The sequence below is a fragment of the Pelodiscus sinensis genome, chromosome 2 (assembly GCF_049634645.1).
Source record: "Pelodiscus sinensis isolate JC-2024 chromosome 2, ASM4963464v1, whole genome shotgun sequence".
In the NCBI taxonomy this organism is placed as follows: Eukaryota; Metazoa; Chordata; order Testudines; family Trionychidae; genus Pelodiscus; species Pelodiscus sinensis.
Genome location: NC_134712.1, coordinates 110610880 through 110629176, shown reverse-complemented (window position 1 = coordinate 110629176; position 18297 = coordinate 110610880). Strand labels below are relative to the sequence as shown.

Sequence of the window (18297 nt, the reverse complement as noted above, 5' to 3'; positions counted from 1 at the left end):
CGTCCACGACCTCCACACTAGGCACAGGAAAGTGGCCGTCTAGGGCAGGAGAGCTGCCAGCCTGGCCACCCAGGAGCAGGTGTGCATGAAAATCAAGGTGGTCCACTGAGACCCCCGACCCTGAGCCCTGAGCTTACAATGGCCGTACTGGGTCAGACCAAAGGTCCATCTAGCCCAGTAGCCTGTCTGCCGACAGCAGCCAACCCTAGTGACCCTGGAGGGGATGGACCGAAGACAGTGACCAAGCCATTTGTCTCATGCCATCCCTCTCCAGCCTTCCACAAACTTTGGGCAGGGACACCACTCCTACCCCCCTGGCTAATACCACTCCATGGACTCAACCTCCATCACTTTATCTCACTTCTCTTTAAACTCTGTTCTAGTTCTAGACTTCACAGCCTCCTACAGCAAGGAGTTCCACAGGTTGACTCTTTGCTTTGTGAAGAACAACTTTCTGTTACTAGTTTGAAGCCTGCTACCCATTCCTTTCCTTTGGTGTCCTCTAGTCCTTCTATTATGGGAACTAATGAAGAACTTTTCTGGATGCACCCTCTCCACCCCACTCATGCTTTTATAGACCTCAATCCTATCCCCACTCAGTCTCCTCTTTTCTAAACTGAAAAGTCCCAGTCTCTTTAGCCTCTCTTCATATGGGACCTCTTCCAAACCTCAGTTGCCCTCCTCTCTCCCACCCTCTCTCTTCCCCTCTCCCACCTCCTTTTCCCAGTCTCCCCGAGTTTTGTTCAATAAAGAGAGATTCTATTTTTGAACACATGTTTTCTTTATTTTGTACATCAGGAAGGGGGACTAGGGAAGGGTAAGTGGAAGGAGGTGAGGGAGGAATGGGGTACGAGCCCCCGATGGGGAGGACTGGGCTGGCTCTGAGGGCTTCTGGGGGTGGAAGCTCTCCTGCAGCCCCCCAATTGCTCCCTCTCCCCAGATGGCAGCCTGCGGCAAGTGCAGCCGAGCTGATGGCCAAGTGCTGTGATGTGCCCAGTGTGGGCACTCAGGGCACTCCAAGCCAGGACTACTTTGCAAGCAGGGCACCCTTAAGAACTGTCTGTCCGGAGTGGGGGTTGGGTCCCTTTAAGCACAGCCCTTGGCTAGCCTGAGGTAGCAGCTCCACGCTCTAAGTCCTCATCTGATGCCCTGCCGGCACTGCTTCCGGCCATCCTTAACCCCGGTTCAGGGTCCACTTAATGTGGACATGCTAGTTCGAATTAGCAAAATGCTAATTCAAGCTAGTTTTTTAGTCTGGATCCGTTAGTTCGAATTAGCTTAGTTCGAATTAACTAATTTGAACTAAGTTAGTTCGAATTAGCGCTGTAGTGTAGACATACCCTTGGTGAGTCTATTTCTTTTCCAGGCATTTCGTTATATTTCCAAGCTGCACATAACTTATTATTAAACTCGCAGGCTGCGTCTAGACTGGCATGATTTTGCGGAAATACTTTTAACGGAAAAGTTTTCCGTTAAAAGTATTTCTGCAAAAGCGCGTCTAGATTGGCATGGATGCTTTTGCACAAAAAGTGCTTTTGCGCAAAAGCATCCGTGGCCAGTCTAGACGCGATTTTGCGGAAGAAAGCCCTGATCTCCATTTTAGCCATCGAGGCTTTTTTGCGCAAAACAGTTCTTCCCTGTCTACACCGGCCCTCTTGCGCAAGTATTCTTGCACAAGAGGGGTTTTTCCCGAGCAGAAGTGTGAAAGTATTTGCGCAAGAAGCACTGATTTTGTACATTACAAAGTCAGTGCTCTTGCGCAAATTCAAGCTGCCAGTGTAGACAGCTGGCAAGTTTTTGCGCAAGGGCGGGTGCTTTTGCATAAAATCTTGCCAGTCTAGATGCAGCCATAAGGTGATTTTCCCTCCTGTTGTCTACTGGGGTGATCCTTGCCTGTCCTGGGTGCATATTCCCTTCTATTAGACGTACACTGTCTTTTAGTGATCTCTCCCCTCCTCAAAATTCTGTTGGCAATGCATTCCACAAAGCTCTGTCGACAGCTAACTGTAAAATCCTAACCCAGTCCTCTTTATAGAACTGTAATCATTTTACTGTTTTTAAATGTGCTGCAACAGGCTCTCCTTTTTCCATTGGTTCTACCATCTTTTGCAATGGCATTCAGGGTTTTTATATTTGTTACCACTCCTAGGGTGTGTCTAGACTACAGCGTTTTGTTGACAAAAGTGTCTGGCTTTTTCTCAACAAAGCTATACCTGCGTCTACACTACCACTGAGTTCTGTCAACAGTAAGTCGACAGAACGTGGCAGTTTTGTCGATAGCGGTAAACCTCATTTTACAAGGAATAACGCCTTTGTCGACAGAGCTATGTCGACAGAAGGTAAGTGTGGACGCAGGGAAGAAGTTATGTCAACAGTAAAGGCCTCCAGGAAGAAGGCTGGCAGACACTCCTGCCACTGTTTTCAACTCTATTCTTCCTGCCTGTAGCCATCTTTAAAAGGCACAGGCACCCAGGATTACCATTCTGGCAGCAAGCCAGCTCCAGACAAGACCCTGACTGTGCAGCACTGTTTTTGGTCACCCAAGTAGGAGCCATGTCCCAGGGAGAAGCCCCCCAAAACTCCAAACCCCCTGGCCCTTCCAGGGACACATCCTCCCAGGAAGCCAGGGGCACAAAACACCGGTCACCCTCCTGGTCAGGATTCGAGATCAAAGCCCTCCTGGTGCTGTGGGCTGAGGAGGAGGCTCGTCAGCTACCACAGTCAGGCACAGGAACATAGACATCTATGCCAGAATGGCTGATGGCCTGGCCAAGAAAGGCCACCAACCCCGCATGGCACCGCAGGTCAGAGCCAAGGTCAAGGAGCTGAGGCAGGGGTATGTCAGGGCCCATGAGCGCAGCTCCCGCTCTGGGGAAATGGCACACCATTGTGCCTACCATGAGGAGCTGGACCGGATCCTTGGGGCAGGGGAATCCCTGCCTCCTGAGTGGCTTGTGGAGTCTGGGCTGGAGACCCCTGGTCAGCAGCGGCCGCAACATCAGCCAGATGACCAGGAGCTCCAACAGGAGGTAGAGGAGGAGGAAGATAGCACCACCGGAACACCCAGGAGCCAGATGCCCACGCTCAGGAGGCCTCGCAGACAACCTCGGACACCGGGGACGGAACATCGGGTGAGTGCTGGGAGGGTCCAACACACACAGGGCAGGGCAGGCAGGAGCCAAGTGGATGGTGCAATACTGTGACATGTCATGCTGTATCACAGCCTGGGAGGAAGGGAGGCAAACCCATGGCCACCTCAGGGAGGGCCGTCCTACCCCTGCACCTACACGGCTGCTAGGCACCACCTGCTTCTGCAGGCAGTGAGGCCAGGTGCAGGCATGGGTTGGGGACACTGACTCATTCTGCCATGCCTAACAGAGTTTCTATCCATACACAAGTGCTGGGTCCCTTACACACAATTGCTGTTTATATATTTGGTACCAATCTATGACATTAAATATTACTCATCAATAAGACAACTTAATTATTTTCAATACTTGCAGTAGCAATTAGAGGATACTTCCCCTTTAAATCTTTCCTAAGCTCAGTTATGACAACATCAAAAACAGACAAGCCAAACTCCACACTAATATAATAGCAAGCAGATGCAAAAGCTGACAAGTCATTCTCACTCTAAACATCAACAATTCTTTTTACCTACTTGAAATAATTTATCTTCAATTTAATTACCTCATAAGGTAGGAAGTGATCTTTGTTTCCATCCTCTTTCTGTGATCTCTAGCTATATTGATCACAAATCCATCTACAAGTCCTGCCAGAGGACAGGGCTGAGGGAATTACAGCTGCAGGACCTCATTCTGCTTCTTTTGCTGCTGCATTTCCAGAGAGCCCTGCAGCTCAGAAAACAATATCTGGAGCAGTAGGAGGACAAAGCAGGTAACATGGAGTAGACAGGGGACAGGCAGAGTGTGGGGAAGGGAAGGAATCATGTTGGGGGTCATGTGGGAGTTTGTGTCCCTCCTTTAGTTGGTGCCCCCCTTTGTGTCTCTCCCATGAGTCACCTATACCAGTATCTTGGTAAGACTTAAATTTCACTTTCAACACCAGATCCCCAAATATTATTGGCACACTCCTACTTTTTGTGCCATGGTCATTAATGAAAATGTTAAATAAGATTATTCCCAAAAAGGACCCCTGAGGAACTCCACTAGTAACCTCCCCTCACCTCACAGTTCACCTTATGACCCATTTAACTAGTTCTCTATTCACCTTTCTATTCTCATACTAACTCCCATCTTCTCCAATTTAACTAATAATTTCTCTCATGAAACTGTATAAAATGGATTACTTAAATCCAGGTATATTAACTCTATTGCATTCCTGTTGTCTGAAAAAAAATCAGTTATCTTCACAAAAAAAGCAATCAGGTTGGTCCAACATGACCCAGCTCTTGTAAAACTATGTTGCATTTTATCTCAATTGCTGTTTGTCTCTATGTCCTTAATTATTTTCTTTCAAAATTGTATTTAAGACCTTACTTACAATAGAGGTCAATCTAAAAGGCCTGTAGTGTCATAGATCGGGTACCGTATTAGCAAGTCTCCAGTTATAGGGTACAACCCCTGAGTTTACAGATTCATTAAAAATCCTTGCTTTTGAGCCTGCAATTTCACATGCCAGTTCTTTTAATATTCTTGGATGGAGATCATCCAAGCCCCTCTGCCCCCAATTTAGTTCTGTTAAGCTGCTTGACTTCTGCCTCAGATGTGGTCATATCTACTTCACTAGGTATTTACTTGTGATAGAGATGCAGCTGTGTTAGTCTGGTCTAGCTGAAACAAAAGACAGGACTATGTAGCACTTTAAAGACTAACAAGATGGTTTATTAGGTGATGAGCTTTCATGGGCCAGACCCACTTCCTCAGATCAATATGTGGAAGAAAATTGGCACAGCTATATATACCAAAGTGATACAATCAAAAAAATGAACTCATGTGAAATTGACAAATCACATTTTAGAACAGAGTGAGGGTGAGGGGGGAAGGTTAGTGTCTGTGAGGTAATGACATAGGGGTGATAATAGGGGAAGTTTCTGTGAGGTAATGACAGGAGGGGTGATAATTGGGGAAGCTATCTTTGTAATGGGTGAGATAATTAGAGTCTTTGTTTAGACCCATACATAGTGTGTCAAATTTAAGCATGAATGACAATTCTGAAGCTTCTCGTTGAAGTCTGGAGTTAAAGTCTCATTGAAGTAATATGAATGTTTTAAGGTCATTGAGGGAATGGTCAGTCTGGCTGAAATGGCAAGCAACAGCTTTCTCTCTGTGAGAGAGTCTTAGGTCTGTTTTGTGTTCATTGATTCTTTGGTGAAATGAAGTAAAGCATCATATCTGGCTGTCAGCCTTGCCATAGATTCCAAGGTCAGAATGGACCCTTTTATCACTTTAGGAGTTCGGAGAAACCACTGTGATATGTGAATTCATGTTGTTAAAATAGCTCTGACCTGATATTTCCTTGAATTTCAGACACTAAAGCCTGAGCTTTCTAATTCTCAGTCTGTTTTGCACTTCTGATGGGCACACACATTACAGGAGTGCAACTTAGAAAGGGAACAATTCAAGTCCTTTTTACACAATCTTCTTTCACCACCTCTGGTTGCTGGAGATAGGGACAAATTAACCATTAGGCCAGTGGTCTCCAACCTTTTTACACCCAAGATCACTTTTTAAGTCTCAGAACAGGTGAAGATCTACCGCCCCGCCCCTTCCTTAAAGCCCCGCCCTCTCTATTCTCCTGTCCATCACTTGCTATCCCCAGCCCTTATACACTCTGTTAAAAAGTTTATTTTTTAATTATGCAATATATAAAATTAAAATCACATGTATAGTTATGAAATAAATGGTCTGTTTTTAATTCATGCTATTTAAATGTCCCTGTGGTGTTGCTCGGTGAGTAGCTGCTCCTCAAATGAGGAAATCTAATGTAAATGTACTGCGCAGGCGCACAGTTCAGAGAGGGCTCAAGAGCTACTCTTAGAGCCCCTGAGATCTACCGGAAGATCGCGATCTACTGGTTGGTGACCACGGCATTAGGCTAATACTCTTAGCCCCTCCCACTGCTTTTAGGCCCTACTGCTCAGGCAGGAGGCAGGGCTGGGTGAGGGAAGGTGAGTGAGCTTTCTCACATAGCCCTGTTGGAGACTGGAACACTCCTGCCAGCAAGAGAGAGAAGGCAAAGCAGCCCCCTGTGGCTTAGATCAGTGGTTTTCAAACTATGGATTACAACCCAGTAGTGGGTGGTGGAATGTCAGGCACTGGGTCTCCTTGCTGCAGGGGTATCAGGTGACCAGAGGGGGTGCTAAGGCAGGCTAGCTGCTGGTCCTGGAACCACAGGCTGTGCAGCAGGCCTGGCTTCTAGGTGGAGGGGAGCGGGAGAGGGCGGGGAGAAGAAAAGAGTGCACAGGGTTCCATGTACTGCCCCTGCCCTGAGCACTAGCTCTGCACTCCCATTGGCTGGGAATCTGCTGCTGGCTGCTTCTGGAGCACAGTATGGTCTGCGGTGCCAGGACAGGCGGGAAACCTGCCTTACCACCCCTGCTGCACAGCAGACTGAGGGCTGCTCAAGGTAAGCCCCTTCTGCTCCAGTCCTGACCCTCCCCCACTAAAGTCAAAGCCCCCTCTTACATCCCAAAGCTCTCATTCTCAACTCCTCGGAGATGCCCCTCAGACAATTTATGTTGGGTCGTGGGCATCAACAATTTTCTTCAACGGGGTCATGAGAAAAGAAGTTTGAAAATCCCTGGCTTAGAAGGAGCTCCCTCTCATTTCCTGACAGTGATGGAAGGGGAACAGAAAACAACAGGCAGCATTGGTAGGAACCAAAGGGAGACTTTGATCCCTTCTGCCCTTCCGATAGGGCACTGGGGGAGGTGGATCCAGGCAGTCATGGACCGGTGTGCGGCGCACCCCCAGTCAGCCCCTTTCACTTGCCTGCTGCTTAGCACAGCAGCCTGGAGCAGAGCTCCAGGAGCCCAGCTGGGAGAATTCCCACCTGTTCCTGCAGCAGAGTGCCCCAGGGCTCTTACTGCATCCACGCACCAGGGTGCACCACCTTACTTTCACTTCTGGTTTCCTTCCAAAAACTGAAAGCTAAATAAACCTCAGGTGTTAATCTTTTTTCTGCTCCAGCTCAAACTAACTTCTTTCCCAAGTGGAAAATGTTGGATAAGCAAAGAATGACTATGATTTGAGAAGAGAATGAGAACAGAGGCCAATTCCTGGGGACAGTTACACTTTTGTAGCCTTATTGACTTCAGGACAGGACTGGGGAGAACAGATTTTTGCACAAGAAAATATTTAGTTCCCCACTCCCTTCTGCTTTTTTCACATCTGCATGAGCAGAATATCATTCACTTTCCTCCCCACTGAATACTTTAAAGGGGGAGGCAGAAGCAAGGCCTGTCTGCTTGATCCTTCATTCTACACTAGCCTAGTAATCAAACCCATCCCATCTTTTGAGATGTTGATTTTCAATTAAATCTTTTTGTTAAGGGGGGCAGACAACACAAAGGGGATAGCTGTTTTGTCTTATCCATTCAAAAGCTGAACATGCAGGGGACTAGACTAGACCTCTAAAGGTCCCTTCCAAGTCTATTAATCTAATTGTAGAAGAGCTAATGAATACAGAGGAAATGCATGTAGGCTGCTGGCTACAGACAGGATAGTGTAGTAGAACTTCCTGGCTCTTTAGCTCCCACATCAACCAAAAGTCACCCGGTGGTAGCTAAAGTCCTCACATAGTGTCCAGGGTCTTATCAAATATCTGCGTCAGAAGTACCAAGATGATCTTCCAATTAGAGTCTACTAAAGAATTTCTTCTATTTGATGGATTAATATCACCCTCAGATATATAGAGAAAAGATGACGAAAACTTATCTATTTGGATGCACCAAATTATCACTGAATCTCATGTGACAGAATGTTCCCCAAATGTTGAATCTACATTACAACTGTATTTGTCACTAATAATCATTTACTATCCTAGAATACTAGACCTGGAGGGGATCCCAAGAGGTCATCAATTCCAGTCCCATACCCTGATGGAAGGACCAAGCACCGTCCAGATTGGGATGGGCAAAAGGGCCTCCGCGGGCTGGATTTGGCCTGCCAAGTGGATTGATCCAGCCTGCGGAGGCCCTGCCACACCCCCACCCTCAGGCCAAATAGGGCCTGGGGGTGGGGAAGAAGCGCACAAAGTTTCCTCCACCCTGCCAGGAGAGTATGGCGCTCAGAAGCAGCATGTTCTTCTGGTAGGGCAGGAAGAGACTTCATGCGCTCTCCCACATCCACACCCTGATTGGTCTGGGAACGAGGGGAGTGTGTGAAGTTTCCTCTGTCCTGTCCCTGCCCTGAAAGGAGAGCGCAATGCTTAGAAGTGTCACACGCCCCTGGCAGGGCAGAAGGAGACTTTGCATGCTCCTCCGCCTCCAAGCCCTGATTGGCCTGGGGGCAGAAGGGGGAGTGTGCAAAGTCTCCTCCCACCATCAGGGGCATGGGAACCTTGGGGGGTGGAGCAAAGACTTCACCAGCTTCTCCACCTCCAGACCAATCATGGTCTCTAGGTAGGGGAAGCAGGGAAGTATCCTGCCCCTGCCCCTTCTGCTTGAGGCCCCACCCCTTCCAATGTGGCCCAGAGCCACTACAAAAATTTCTGAAGTGGCTCCCAGCAAAATTATTGCCAACCCCTCATCTATATCATCCTTGATAGATGTCACTATGGATCAGTAGCTACCCGGCGTGGAGAGTTTCCAAAGGAGTATGGCCACCCGCTTGTGAAGGGGAATGCCGGGCCTCATGCGTGTGTCCCGTCGCTGCAGAGCAGAGGCAAGCCACTCGCAGAGCTCGAGGAAGGTGTCCTTCTTCATCTTGAAGTTCTGGGTCCACTGTTGGTCTTCCCAGCACTCCAGGACGATGTGGTCCCACCAGTCGCTGCTGGTGTCCAGACGCCAGATGCAGCGGGGCACGCTGGCATCTGGGCACCACTCCTCCATGGCCCCTAGGGGGTAGAGGGAGGGCCAGGGCCAGGGGGCTGGCCTGCAGCAGATGGTGCCAGGCAGCCTCCAGCAATTGCTGCCAGACTTGCAGCAAGACATTCAACATGAACACCAGATTGCCCAGGGGCAGCTCTGGCTCCATGGTGCCGAGTGCTGTGGTGTCCCAAGTGAGAGTGACTAAAGCAGACAGAGAGGAAAATGATTTGCTGTCCATCAGCGAGGTAGGCAAGCAAGCAGGAAAGCTGAGAACTGGCTGTCTAGGGGGGTGCCTTTAAGCACAAGCCTCAGATAGCCTCAGACAGCAGCCACAGAAAGCAACTACTGACCTGATGCCCTGCTGGAACTGGTTTCAGCTGCCCTTAAATGCGATCCAGTGTCCAATCAGTGTGGATGCACTATTTTGAAATAGCAAAATGCTATTTCAAATTAGATTTTGTGTCTAGATGCGTTATTTCGAATTAGCTTAATTCAAAATGACTATTTCAAATTAAGTTAATTCGAAATAGCACTGTAGTGTAGACATACCCTTATTAATGGTGAAGTGTCATTTTCCTATAGGTCGGTATATCATTGATCTCAACTTATTATCATATGCATCAATTCGTTACTATGGGCATTTGGGATTGTCTATCACATGTATTATTTCTGTCCTACCTGGTTATTTGGTCTGGTCTCAACCAGTTATTTTGGGTTTTTCTAAGTAATGTACTTACTAAGTTTGAGAGTATTCTTGGAAGTGCCTATATTTCCATATCATACATTCTGTACATTTCCATACCATATACTCCCTATTAAGAGCAGAATAAATATGTTAATTTTACATAAATATGTATATAGCAAAATGTTTGATGACTTCATAGTTGTTTCGGCAATAGGTAATTCATAATTAGGCCCTTCCCTCTCTCAGGTTAGTGACTCTGTTCTCATTCCCAGCCTTAGCTCTGTCTGTGCTCTTGCTCTCCATCTCAGAACTGTGCTGCACCTAGGTAGGGTTTTTACTCTCTTTTGGTTTCCACTTTTACTTTTTCAAGTTAGCTGTAACTTTTGGTCTTAAATATAAGCCATCAGCTTTCTTTCTATGCATAAATGAGACACGGTCATTATATCTAGAACTAGATATATCTTCATACTATGGATGAAGATAAGAGTAGCCATAAATACCTATTAATTCATCAAGAATGTTCAGAATACTTTGGTTTTATACTATTTGCAAATCGAAATCAAGTTCATATATAATGTATTGCATGTTAATGCATGAGCAACAGGTTGTAACAGAGCTCAGTAGGGAAGGTGTTTTGTTATGTATTGTGTATGAGGAGCTGGCAAAAAGTCTAAGATGGGATGAACTAAAAGGTTTCACATAGGGAAGGGAGGAGTTGAGCAGCATTCCAAGCACGCCCTACCACTGTGCTCCCCCTTTTTTCCCCACTAGGATATGGCACAAAAAACTTCTGCTTAGGGAGTGCAGTTCAATTGAGGGTGACCAGTGCTTAATTTGTAATGAAAGAGGTGCCAGGGCTCAAGCAGGTTTGATACTTTAATAACTGATCTGTAGGGCTCTACCAAATTCACAACCGTTAAAAATGTGTCACAGTGAAATTTGGTCTTTTGCATGCTTTTACACCATACCAAACAGATTTTATGGGGACGACCAGTGTTTCCCAAATGGGGGGGGGGGGGGGGGGGGAACCTGCAGGGGTATCACAAGGTTATTAAAGGGGGTGGGTTAGGTATTACCATGTTTCCTTCTGTACTGCCTTCAGAGCTGGGTGACTAGAGAGTGGTGGCTGTTGGGAGGTGTCTAGATCTGAAGGCAGTGCTTCACCAGCAGCAGCATGGAAATAAGAGGGGCAATATCACACTATACCATACTTTTTTCTGCACCACTGTCTTCAGATTTGGGCACCTGCTGACTGAGGGCCCGGCTCTGCAGACAGCAGCACAGAAGAACTGAGTTCTCAGCCAGCAGCTACCTCTCTTTAGCTGTCCGGCTCTGAAGGCAGTAGCAGCCCAGATGTGAAGATAGCAGTACTGCAACTCCCCCTTAAAATAACCTTGGGACCTCCCCCTAAAACTCCTTTTTGGGTCAGGACCCCTAAAAATACACCACCATGAAATTTCAGATTTAACTAGTTGAAAAAATAACATTTATTATTTTTACATTAAATTGACCAAATTGGACCACAAATCTGATAAGGCCCTGCTAATGTATCAACCCAGAAATGCCACACCTGTGAACTGCCTAGAAGTGCCGGGGCTCAGCCTTGGCAAGCCCTATCACAAATGAAGCACCGATGGAGACCCACTCATCCAAGCAAACAGGCTAAGTACAGTTCAGCTGCCTTTTGCTCAGACACTAAGGCTATGTTTATGCCGTGGGGCTATTTTGGTATCCCGAAATAGCTATTCCATGTCTTAAGAGCAAGCTGTTATATTGAAATATAATGGGCTTGCTATTCTCATTGAATGAGGGTTAAGGGATGTTTTGGAATAGGGCTTTATTTCAAAATTTGGTGGTGTGTAGACAGTGCCAGACTTCGAAATAAGCTATTTCAAAATTACCTCAAAATAAGCTACGCAATTTGCATAGAGCAAATTGCGTAGCTTATTTTGAGGTAAAGGTGCTGTGTAGACATACTCTTGTTATGCTTAAATGAAGCTGTCATGGCTCCTTCCCCACTCTGGCACTATAAATGCAGGAGTGGGGGCCCACAAAATCACTCCAGAACCTTATCTTTCCAGGCTTTGGTATAAACTTCCCCCCAAAAGTCTTAAAAACCTAGATTTTGGGGATAAAATCTGCTGCCACCACCCAAGTAATGATAAGAAAAATCAGGGAGAGTTCATTTGGGAAATCTCACCCCTAAAGTAAAAACCAGGTCACCAAAATTAACTAATACCAGGTTAATAAAAAGAAAAGAGAAAGAACTTTTATTATCTACACAATATTCCTGTTGCAAGCATAAGGACTAGATGGAAAAGTCACACATTAATATACTGTAGCCAGACACAAACCCCATCTTGTTCCCCCTCTCCCCCCCCCAGAGAGCAAGAGAAAGGCAGTCAGCCTTTGATGCCCTGGGAACGCAGGTGTGCTGCCTGTCCCTGACTCTACCATAAACAGAAACCAGACAGTAAATGGGCTAGCTGACGACCCGGGGCCTCCCGTCGCCATGATGGCTAATACCAGTAATTGACACGCCTGCACTGTCCCAGGAGAGGAATCTTCGCCCATCACATACCAGAGGTGCCCATTGTCTGCATTTTCCCAGGTGTGAATTATGCTTTGCACCCTTCATGGGAAACTTGGCATTCAAAGCCATTTTTCCTAATTGGCCACTTGAGACCAGGAAGAAGCCTACATGACCCAAGGGATATAAAGAGGGGTTTAGTAGCTCACCCCATTTGAGCTCCAATCATCTATACCTGCTGGCAGGTATTGATTGTCTCCCAAGGTCTGTGGGATGCCCAACCTCGCCCTACTTCTTCCTGAGGGATTGAGAGAAAGACGCTGGCCACGCCAAGTCTGGAACGCAGGGGTGAGAATTATACCTGCTAGGTGTCTATTTTGCATGCATTTAATAAAAGCTCAGAGAACCAAAAGGGTTTCATGGTACCTGTAAGTAACTTATTAGTGTAATTTCTGTCCTGTCCTTTGTAGTGACTGTGTTATCTGTAACACAGTAGTAGCATTTAACAACTAAGTTTACCCTGTAACAATAAAATAGTAACTGTTTAAGCTTTAACCTAACTCCTTCAGTTGCTGTAACAGGACCAAGCACAATTTTAAAAGAACTTCAGCCGGTCATAACGGACAGATATAGGGAGAGCGTGGGTGTTTTGAATCGCGTTGCTTCCAGGGGACAGATCCGTTGGGGCACCTCTCAGCCTCCCCAGGCTGCCCACTGCAAAGGGATTTCTGTATCCTAGCAGCTAAAATCTGAGGTGTTATAAGTTCTCCCTGTAAACTTATTGGGGCGCCCGTCAACCTCCTCCAGGTTGCCCGCTGCAAGGGACCCCGGTCTCAGCAGTTGAAGTCTCGAGCGTATAGCACACACACACACCACTCACTGCCCTGACCGTCGGTTGGCAGAATTGGGGCGCCCGTCAACCTCCTCCAGGTTGCCCGCTGCAAGGGACCCCGGTCTCAGCAATTGAAGTCTCGGGTGTATAACACACACGCACACACTGCCCTGACCGTCAGCTGACATATGCTCATGGGGGGAACTCCACCATGGGCCAAGAGCTTAGTTGCAAAAGAGGAAAACCCATTTCTAAATGCACAGACATCAGATTCCCATTCCTAAACCATAAAACAATAAAACCTAATGGATTTATCTAGACTTTATCCTACTTAAAGATAGCAAAGAGTCTTTTCTTGGAGGGAGACATAGTGGCTGTCTCCCTCAATAACTGGAGAGAAACTGCCCAGACCAAAGGAGGGAAAACACAAAAAAATCCTTTGTCCCAGTTTGGAATTCCTAACTACATTCCTATTGGCCAACTGTGACAGGGCAGCATTGCCCCGCACGACGACTCCCGCCGAGCAGGTGCTGCTCGGCACCAGGAGGGAGGCAGCCCGGCGGTGTGCGGCATGTTCCCTTGCCGTGCCGGGGCTGCCGGAGCCGGGCGACGCGCCAGCGGCAAGCCAAAAGCGCGGAGGCAGGGGCAGGGACGGCGCGGAGGCGTTCCCCTGCCCTGGGAGCCCCGCGCGTCAGGGAAATGGTGTTGGAGCATGCTAGCCCCGTCCCCCCCCTCCCCCATGCTGATGACATCGGGCCGGTCATAAGTGGTGGGACATTTAAAAAAAACACCGCTGCCATGACCGTGGTGGGGAGAGAGAGGGCGGGTGGCTGGGTAGAGAGCCCGCAGACACCACAAGCCTGCACTGAAAGGATCGGTAGGGGACCGGGGAGGGCGCCTACAGCCCGGCGGTCCCAGTCTCCTGAATGCTTGGGTATGCAGCACCCGCAGCCTGTCTGCTAAAGGCAAGGTGAGCCTCCCGGCATCAGGGAGCCGGGGGCAGGGAAAGGAAGCAGCCCAGGGCAGAGCCCAGTTGGGCTGGTGGGCTGACACGTTACGGCAGGATGCCCCGTCAGCCGGACCGGAGCTAGACTGTTGTGTGTCCTTAGGGCCCTGGGCTGGGGCCCATGAGTGAGGGTAGGCCCGGGCCCCTCTTTCCCCCGCTCCGTGGCCATGGGGAGAAGCCGAGGCGGAAGAAGCGCCCCAACGACCCTTAGCGAGGGCGCGCAGGTGACATTAAGGCTACCCCCCAATGGGGGAGGGGCAGAAGGTACAATCGGGCGAGACTGGTACACCGACTCTACCTGGCTTAGATATAGTTAACCCCTTAGTCCCCACTCTGCTGGTCGTTCTTCATGATCATGACAGAAGCACACGAGATCTTTTATAGAGGAAAAGGCAGTATGCAGCATTTATTGAGAATACAACAGTTGCATAAGCTCTTCAGTCATTCACACACAAACACCATACATACACAGTCCCGCCAGATGATGTTATAGTTACCAGTCCAGATTCTGTATCAATCTAGTGGCCAGTTAGATCGATTACGGAGGGAGAGCAGGGCCTTTCATTGGTCGCGATCGGATGCTCATCTGTAGTTGGTGACAAGACGAACCCAAAGTTCCATAGCAAAGCACCCTGCTTTTATAATCCTTCTTCTCTGTTGAATTCTATGGATTCCACAGCGTCAGCCTGTGACCTGAGTGTTATCTTTTTTATGTGAGTTGTTCCCAAAACATCTTCAGAGCTCATCCTGTAATCAATCGTCTTTCAGGGGTGCTAGCTCTGCTTTAAGGCCGTCAATCTGCCAATAATCCAATCATTCTGTGAGTAGGGGTACGCATCAATGGTAATAGATGGTCCTTCTTTGACTTTTCAAACCCATTATGCATTCTCAGGTACAAGTATTTTCTCATAAACTGTATATACTTTTAATGTGTATTAATGTTTCAATTTCAATTTCCAGTCAACAACTAAATTGGCAACACTGCCTGTAACTGCAGAGGTGATGGGAAAATTCAGTGGCGGGGAAGTTTACACATTCCTACAGCAGATGTAAGAAGCCACTCCCTGAGTGAGAAATGTTGTTATCCTCTCTATTTGGCAAGTACATGCCGTGATCTGAAATACAGATAAACTTTGAACTTACGCCATATAAGTGATACATGCAGATACTGAGAGTTATCAATACTCTTAATTAAGCCTGTGCTTAATTTTAAACTAAAAAAGCTTCACTGAAATAAGCGGGATGACTCGCAAGCTTAAAGCTGGCATTTGCTAAAGTTCTTTCCTGAATCAGGACCTAGTATCATACTAGCTTTCTTTATGACTTTGGTTCAATAGATGGAGCAAGAAAAAAAGAGAAAGACAAAATGAAGTGTAGGTCCTCTGCTTAGTGGGAGACAAGCAATGCTGGTACAAGTAAGTGACAGAAGAATAACCTAATGTTCTAATATTATGGGGAAAGAGGTACCAAGTGATATTGTAAAAAATTAGCCAGAAGAAAATCATAAAAATGCTGTAGGGCCCATCTGTCTCCAACATGTGACTTAAGCCCAGTCTGTAGTTATAACTGGTTCATGGATCTATATGGTGTAACAGTCATAACTTTGTTGGTAAGTTTAATTGGTAAAAGATAGTGGACCTTGTTCTTATGGTTGTATTACTTGCCTATGCTTTTATTTGTTCCTATAAGCTCCAGATTGAAAACAGAGAGAACTCTGTTCTACTTGAGACTGTAGTCAGATCTTGAGCAGAATTTTTTGGGGCCCAGTACAAACGTGTAACACAAGCCTCCTTCCACAAACATACCACAATTTTCAGGATAGTCCTGGCCCCCTAGGGCTTCCAGGCCCCAGTAAAGTGTTCTCTTTTTAGTTCCCAGAGCTGAACTCTTAATGATATTACATAACATCATTCAATTAATTTTAAAAAAAAATAAAGGTTTTCCTAGAGTGAGAATACTGCCAGAAGATTAGTCAGTTGATAGTGCTGTTTGCATTGAAATGTCTGATGTTGGAATGTTTGTATAGATCTCTGCTAAGATAAACACACATCTCTATTGTAAACTCAGTGGCTATTCAGAGAGAGGGAGAGAGTACCAGCCTCTACAAGTGGAATGCTTAGTTTACAAAATGTGCTTGGCTAGCAACTAAAGGGGTCAGTTAGTTGCTCACTCTTTTATTTAAATCTCTGGGGCTATTAACAACTCACATACAGAACAAATTACCATTTCTTCTTAGGAAATTACTTGTCTGAAGCACAAGAGCATATCGAGAAGACAGCAGAGCAGGAAATGTTTTATCTGATTCTGGTATTTGTTTAAAAAATGATGCTTTCTATCCATGAGAAGACTCCCTGTCTGCATTATTTGTAATTGTTTTATTGGACCACAGGAGCTGAGCTGGCATTTTCACTGATGTGCTGTTTTATCTTTCCTGCAGTTTGTTTAGAGTGTTGGTGGATCCCTGCAGCATTGTATCAGGGTATATTTGTGTGTGCTCCCTCATCCAGGAAGGTTTGTGTTTTCTTCTTTTGGGATGGTTTGATTATTGCTGGCTTAGAGTTGTAGGCAGAGGTGAAAGTAAGTGGGTGCGCAGCTCCAGCAAGAGCAATTTAAATCAGAGCGCTATTTAAAGAGCTGACAGGGACCTGGGTTGCAATAGGACAATGCCTGTAAGAAATTTTAAGTACTTTCACTGCTGGTTGTAGGAAAGACTTAGTGGAGGAATAGATAAGAGTTGTTGATGGTGACTGATGAGAACCTTAGAGACAGCAGAGAGAAAGCCAAGCATAAGACCTTAGTAGACATTGTGTTGAAGAGTTTGTTGTTTGTTCCTTCCCTATTTTTGTGTTGCATATAATGTTAGATCTGGGTGTAACACACCACATTGAACTTCAAATACAGAAGAGTAGTTCTTCAAGCTACCAGTGAAGATTAAAGCAAATACAGTAAAAACTTTCCAACATATTTTCCATTAGACAATGCTGGATCCATGAAATTTAAATGTTCATGGGAGCATGGCTCCTTGGAAGACTGTATGGTGAGATTCAAGGCTGCTGAGCCACTCAGACCTTTGGAAGCAGGCCAGGACTACCCGCGTCCCCTGATTTCCTATTTTCCTTGTCAGCCCAACAGCCCAAGAAGCTAGGAAGTAAGCTGCAAATTCTGTTTTGGTTCCACCAAAACTAATTATTTTGAGAATTTTCCTCATGAAAAATTTCAAATTTTGGCATTTTTGTTCCATTTCAAGACAATTATTTTTTTAAAATTCAACAATTTCCACAGTAGGGAATTCTGTTTTCAGGGCAGCTCTAAAGCACAATCGGAAAACCAAGAGACCACAAGGCTTGGGGTGGGTCTCAAAAAGCAAATTCACTGAGGAGTCAAAAGAAGCATGCTTGTTGTCCCAATTGCAGTGGTAGCAAGGACGTTAATAATTTTTTTATTGGAGTGGATTAAATGCCCATGTAGAGACTGCCTTTATTTACCATAACTAAGTCCTTTATTTGAGCTTAGAATGGATAAACTCTCTCCAAATTGTTCCATCCAAATTTCCTGCCTGGAAGAGCCATTTCTAGGGGTGAATCTGTATGCTCAGTCAGTCACTGACACTGCTAACAGGAGTATAAATTAATTATTAACACTTTTAGTTTGTGTGGGTGATTGGGTGCTGGGTGGTCATGCTATGGATACTTGTCCTTTAGCAATGGAACAACATTTATCAGGGACATCACAGATGGGCCATCAAGAGCTATCAAATGATATCAACGTTTGACCACACTGGACCTGAGCTGGATATGAAAATGAACTCTAGAGCTAGAAGTCATGTTTATTTTATTTTCAACGCTTCATATAGCACTCTGGGACAAGAAATGGCACTGACATTTTCAGTGTAAAAGCTATTCATTTGATTTATTTCAGTATAATTCTCTTTCACACAGGTATTTATGTCTAGTTCTCAGATCTCATACATATTATATATGCATCAATGTTGTGTTCTCCCTGGTACTTATGGAAACCACTAGAGTACTTGACATTAATCCTTCAAATACAGTACTGCAGATGGTTATTTGCTATCACTTCCCAAGTTCCCTGCTAATAAAAATGTAGTGATTGGAACTAGACATGGAATTATCCATCAAATAATTAGTCTAACGCAACAGGAATATCTCGGAAAATCCATGAATTATTATACTAAAAACGTAACCTCCGAAGGGGATTATAAGCGATAGATTGTGTTTTTACTGTATGAACG

General features: G+C 46.1%; 1 protein-coding gene across 2 annotated transcripts in view; it reads left to right on the top strand.

Annotated features, from left to right (window-relative positions):
* GCNT2 (glucosaminyl (N-acetyl) transferase 2 (I blood group)) overlaps positions 1–18297 on the top strand; it is a 75577-nt gene that overhangs the window by 14046 nt on the left and 43234 nt on the right. The window contains exon 2 of one of the 2 annotated variants that reach the window (XM_075921271.1): positions 16483–16556. The exons of the other annotated variant lie outside the window; for it this stretch is intronic. The gene's annotated coding sequence lies outside the window, so the exon portion shown is untranslated. The remainder of the gene's footprint in view (positions 1–16482; positions 16557–18297) is intronic. 2 annotated transcript variants of the gene reach the window in all.